The sequence below is a fragment of the Palaemon carinicauda genome, chromosome 2 (assembly GCF_036898095.1).
Source record: "Palaemon carinicauda isolate YSFRI2023 chromosome 2, ASM3689809v2, whole genome shotgun sequence".
Lineage (NCBI taxonomy): Eukaryota > Metazoa > Arthropoda > Malacostraca > Decapoda > Palaemonidae > Palaemon > Palaemon carinicauda.
In genome coordinates this window covers 83,666,577-83,673,010 of record NC_090726.1, presented here as the reverse complement: position 1 = coordinate 83,673,010, position 6,434 = coordinate 83,666,577, and the positions used below count along the sequence as shown (strand labels likewise).

At 36.6% G+C, this 6,434-nt stretch overlaps 1 pseudogene; it reads right to left on the bottom strand.

The window, feature by feature from the left end:
- The window catches only part of LOC137618178 (uncharacterized), a 13,146-nt pseudogene extending 8,081 nt beyond the window's left edge, over positions 1 to 5,065 (bottom strand).
- Positions 5,066 to 6,434: the final 1,369 nt, after the last annotated feature.

The following is a 6,434-nucleotide window of genomic DNA, read 5'->3' as shown; positions in this document are numbered from 1 at the left end:
GATAAATATAATCTAGAGTAACATAATGTTGACAATAACGGAAGAAAAAATATTTACGAAGAACAAATTCTTCTCAATAGGCGGTGATCTATCGTCTAGATGGAAGGGTTGGAGAAAAGTTAGAGACAAATGAACTATTTTTGTTTTGTATGAGATAGTTTCAAGCTTGATGTGCGCAATATGTTTTACAAGATACTTTATATATATATATATATATATATATATATATATATATATATATATATATATATATATATATATATATATATATATATATATCTGCGGTTTTGATATTTTTAATCTTATCAATCGCTTCAAAACTCGATAATTTATACTCAATTATATTATATTATATTGTGATTTTTTTTATTACTAGTATATCTAAAATCACTCTCTTTGGAATTGTGTTACAGTGGTACGAGGTAGCACTTTTATATAAATATATGTATATATATATATATATATATATATATATATATATATATATATATATATATATATATATATATATATATATATATATATATATATATATATATACATATTTGTATATATATATATATATATATATATATATATATATACAGTATATGTACATATATATATATATATATATATATATATATATATATATATATATATATATATATATATATATATATATATATATATATATATATATATATATATAGCAATCCAAAGGAAGATGCAACTCACAGTAACATTTCTTCTTTTTTTTTTATTGTATATGTAGACAAAACCTTCAACCCAGTTATGTTACAGAGTATGCTCAGCGTATATGTAAGCCTACGTTGTACAGTAGCTATAGAATGAGCCTACTCAAAGTCCCTCAAATTTCAGGTCTGTCATCTAATTTACATTTCTAAAGAGAGTATTAAACAGTGAATGGGTAGTTCCTCCGGTTAACAGGTCCGTGAAGGCAGTTCCGTTCATGCATATCTATTTGGCTGTTCGTCCTTATTTGCTGTCTTGTTAACGGTTGTTATTGGTAACTAGTGCTGTGAAAGATGAAAGACACTTGGCGGAGAACATACAGTGCTACACACAACCCCCCTACAGTTTTACGATGCCCTCATCGTACACACACTACACACTTCCATCCTCTCACACTACGCTACCATTACCTATTTCCGACAAAGAAAGACAAATTTACAACTCTGATCGCTGCCTGTTTCGTATCCTCTCTGATCTTCTCATTACTGGTGCGTTAATTGTTACTCCCTGTTCTTGTTCAACCTATTTATCAACACTTTCTTTAGGTTCACTATTACCATGGTTGCTAAAATCAAACCCGAACCTGGTTAAAACTTCTTCCATATCAGGCATTTCTAAGCTACTGTCATCCCTATCAGCGGTTTCGAAATTATCATTATTTTCCGTATCTAAGTCATCAATATTTTCTCCTCCCTCATTCCTTTCGATCCCAGCCAACGGTTTAATATTCCTCCGATGGATAACCTTAGCATCACTTCCTTCAGGCCTAATTCTATAAAAACCAGTCCCTGTTAAGTACCTCTTCAATTACCCACTTTCTTTTACCGAATTTGTCTCCTAGTTACGCTCTTCCAATTATTTTATTTTCTCGTAATAAAACCTTTTGTCCTACCTCCAAATCACTTTCTCTAGACTTTGCTAACATTGGCTTTGCTTTTGATACCCAGTTCTTTTGTGTGTTCCTTCTAACCAAATCCCAAACTTCTTTTTGCATTTTGTATTGCTGACGTAACCAGTCTCCGTCTTGAAATTTGTAAATGTCTTCCAGATACCCCCAGCTCTCGATTGAAATACAAGGTTCCCTCCCGAATAACAAGAAATACGGAGAAAACTCTGTCACGGAGTGAGGTGTTATATTATACGCAAATACTAAACTCTGCAAATACAATGGCCATTTGTTCCTCTTCTCCTCCTCCAAACTTCTAAGTAGACCGTACAGAGTTCTATTCATTCTTTCCACTTGACCATTTCCTTCAGGGTGATATGGAGAAGTGCGTGATTTCTTTACATTGAACCTCTTACAGATTTCCTTAATTAGAGCGCTTTCGAAATTTCTCCCTTGGTCAGTATGAAGCTGCTGAGGAATTCCATATTTATGAAAGAGCTCTTCGACCAATATTTTAGCCACTGTTGTCGCTTTCTGATCCTTCGTTGGATATGCCCATACGTATTTGCTAAACAGGTCACTTAAAACTAAAATATGCTCCTTTCCAGAGGTTGATCTTTCCACGGAACAAAAATCTATCGCCACAATTTCCATGGGCTGAGAAGTTTCCACATGAACAGGAATGGTATTTCTATATGGAATTTCATCTTTTGCCCTTAAACAAGTATCACAATTTCTAATGAAATCCGTTACAAATCCCCTCATGTTGGGCCAATAAACCCTAGAGTTCAGTAATTTATAAGTTCTATAAATACCCTGATGTCCTAGTTTATCATGAGTTTCGACTAAACACTTACTTCTTAAAAGAACAGGAACGGCTAATCTATAAATTATGTTATCTAATTGATCCACATGAGTCTTATAAAGAATATCATTTCTTATCACAAGACTTTCTTTATCCCTTTTCCACGTAACTAATTCAGGTTTAAAATTAATGTTTTCTAACTCAATATTTTCTCCTTCTAGCCATTTCCTTACAATCTTTAAAACTGGACAAGCTTTCTGTTTATTAACAACGTCCTCCCACTCTAAAATCTGATGTCTACTTATGGCACGAACAAAATTTGTGTCCTCATGAGGAGCTACCCATACTTCTTCGTCTTCATTCATCACCATCTCTCTAGGCTTGCGTGAGAGAATGTCGGCTTTAACATTTTGTTTTCCTGGTCTGAATTTAAGTTCAATGTCAAATACCGACAAATCTGCCACCCATTTTTGTTCTGTGTGATCAAGTTTTGCTGTGCTGAGATTGCTCAAAGGGGCATTGTCAGTATACACTATGCACTTTGTGCCAATAAGATAATTTTTAAATTTTTCAGTAACAGCCCACTTCAAAGCACACAATTCTAGTTTCCTCGAACTATAGTTCTTCATGTTTCTTTCGTGTGGTTTCAGTGACCTACTTGCATAAGCTACAGGATGCAGCTTATCCTCCTTATATTGGGGCAAAACCGCACCAAATCCATCGTAACTAGCGTCTATTTCTAACGTACACGCTTTCCCAAACTCTATCCCTTTCAGTACTGGGGCAGCTATCAATTTTTCTATCAATGTCTGGAAGGCCATTTCTGCATCTTCTGTCCATTTATCCTTAATACTTAGACTGGATTTCTTCTTTTCTCCTTTCAATAACTCATTGAGTGGCTTGGCAATTATGGCAAAATTTTTAATAAATCTCCTATAAAATGCTGCAAATCCCAGGAAAGCTCGCACTTCCTTTATAGTTTCTGGCCTCTTCCAGTTCTTCACTGCTTCAATCTTACTTAGATCAGGTCCTATTCCTTGATTACTAATGCTAAATCCTAGGTAACTTACACATGTCTGCAACAAATGACATTTCTTTGGCTTTAATTTCATCCCATAAGACTTTATGCGCTCTAGCAATGCCTCCAATCTTAATAAGTGGTCGTCAATGGTCTTCGAAAATAATATCATATCATCCAAATAAATGACTAGAAATTCAAAAAACATATCCCCCAAAATATTCTCCATGCATCGTTGAAAGGTTGCTGGGCTGTTTGTCAGACCCATTGGACACCTGCGATACTGAAAGTGTCCTCATGGTACAGAAAATGCAGTTTTCTCTCTATCTTCTTTCCTTAACAAAACTTGATGATAGCCCTGCGCAAGGTCAAAAGTCGAAAAGTATTTGGCCCCTTCCAATGAATCCAGACACTCCGCTACTCTAGGAAGAGGATATGCATCCTTAAAAGTTTTTTCATTCAATTTCCTATAATCAATGCACAACCTTAGGCCTCCCCCCTTCTTCCTCACAAGGACTATAGGTGCTGCATAAGGACTTGCACTTTCTTCAATTACACCCCGTTTCTTTAAGTCATCAAGCAACTGTTTGGCCTCAGGGATTAACGTGGGTGCTATTCTTCTATACGGTAATTTGATAGGTTTCCCACAGGACAATCTAATGGAATGTTCCCATCCCTTTATCAAACCTAGGTCCGAATCATTTAGCTCAAAACAGTCCTTATATTTGTAGAGTATCTTATCAAGTCTTAACAAATCCGATTTACTTAAGTTACTTTCATCAACATTGACTCCCAACTTCCGTCTGTGGTTTTGAAGTTCTGTCTCTGATAGTTTTTCAGTATTCTCATTATCATCATCCTCCATAAACTCCCTGATGCCAAGTTACACCGTGGCCAATATACTGCCTGCTTCAATGCTAACATTATCTTTAGACCAATTAGCCACACAGACATATCCAACACCCCATTCACATATAGAAAAACTGGGCAAGACCTGAACACCCGGAGGCAACATATTTTTACTCTCGTCTGCTATTTTCTCTAAAACTACATACTCCTTTGGCACTTCCTTTAGGCTATCAATGTATACCTTAATTAGTTTCCTGCTACCTGACGGAACATTTCTATTCTGTTGTCTTAAGCAACTAGCATATCCTAAATCCTCCCTTTGCCAAACCTGCATAGTTTGACCAACTAGTCTCATACAGCAATCCAAAACTGGACTATATTCAGCTTTTAATCCCTCTTTCTCTAATGCCATCACGTTAACGTTTTTGGTGACTCCCCATTTTTCGAACAGCAAAGACAAAACATTCATGCCCACAAGGCACTCTTGGTTAGTGTTCTTGCCAAGACCATTCCTTCCTTTCTCAGCTCTCTTGACATAGAAAACACAGCTGTTCTGTTCCATTCCACTTACTTCCACATCAACAACGACATGACCTATTATATTAATTTCATTACCACTCAGGTCACATATGTAGTCACTAGTATTATACAATGTCACCCCTTTTGGTTTTAGATTCCCCAAATACCAATTTTCCGACAACAAACTACAGTTTGACCCAGAATCCATAAGTCCCACAGCTTTCTTTCCCTCTATGCTGAGTGTCAGTTTCATAGTGTCTCCTCTCTTATTTAAACATTCACTTGGCCGGACGTTCAAGTTAACGCCCGGCCTCACAAGTTTTCCTGGGCATTATCCCCGGCCTGCAATGACATCTCCCTCACAACTTTGTCTCCTCTTGCATTATTTAACCCTCTGTTCTTACTAGAGTATAGATTACACATAAAATGGATGACCATCTTCCCCACAAGACCAACAAGTACCCGTAAACTGATTTTCCAAAACATGTTTATTTTGCGTTCTGTTTTTACCTAGCCTTCCCTTATACTGGTGTCCTTCCCCCTGATCCTGCACTATATTGTCTCTAGAAAACCCTCCATTTTTGCACTGGTATGATACATGACCCTGATCCCCACAGGTCCAACACTTAATTACTTTATCATCTCTCCCCCTGCTATTCAAATGGATGTCAGAAACATTACCAAATTCTTTCATGACCTTCATTCTATCTTGCACAAATCTACCAGCATCTTCTAATTGGTCTATGACTCCGTTTTCAATCTTATCCTTTAGATCACAGGCAATTTTCCTGTGCCTCAAACCTTTTTCAAAAATCATACATTTCCTGATTTCCCTCTCTTTAGAGCAGACTGCTTTGCCCTCGGCTTCTTCTTCCAAGTCAGTTATTCTGTCTAAATACTCCCAAACACCTTCTTGTATTCCCTGTTGTGCACACCACAGTTCTTTCCTTCTCTCTAGATCATCTTTATTATCTGCATACGCTTCTGGTAGCTTAGTCTCCATTTCCTCCAACGTTTTCGGCTTAGCATGGCGTATTCTTGTGCTAGCAGGCTCTATCAAGCTAACTTTAACATTGTCTACGGCATCAGTGCCTGCTAGGTTAAGCTGATTGGTACATAATTTTGCCTGTTCAAACCATCTCTTGATTTCTTTCCTACCACTGTTCCTCCCACTCATTTTCTCGAGCTGTGGAGGTTTTTTTACTATTGAACGAGCATTATTACATGCGTAATTACAGGTCCCTCTCCTACACACCCTATCCAACTCATCTTCTATCAAGGCGAATCTGTTTTGCCACCAACGATTCATTCTATCCAACCTATCTTCCCATTCTTTGTTATTATTTGCTAAAAGACGACCCAGCTCCTTAGCAACATCCCTTTTAAAAAATGGCTTCTGGTTTTCCACAGTGAAATCTTCTATACTATCTCCAGCCTTTTTAACCCTTAAATTGGTTTTCTTAATTTCATTCACCAAACTTTTCTGGTTCTCTTTTAATGCATTTATTAACTCCCCTACTCTGCTAAAAGCATTCACGTTTTCGCAGTGGTTAAAATCCACCACTTTCTGAATATTTACGACTTCCGACCACAATTTTACCATGTCCTTTTTTCAATGCTTT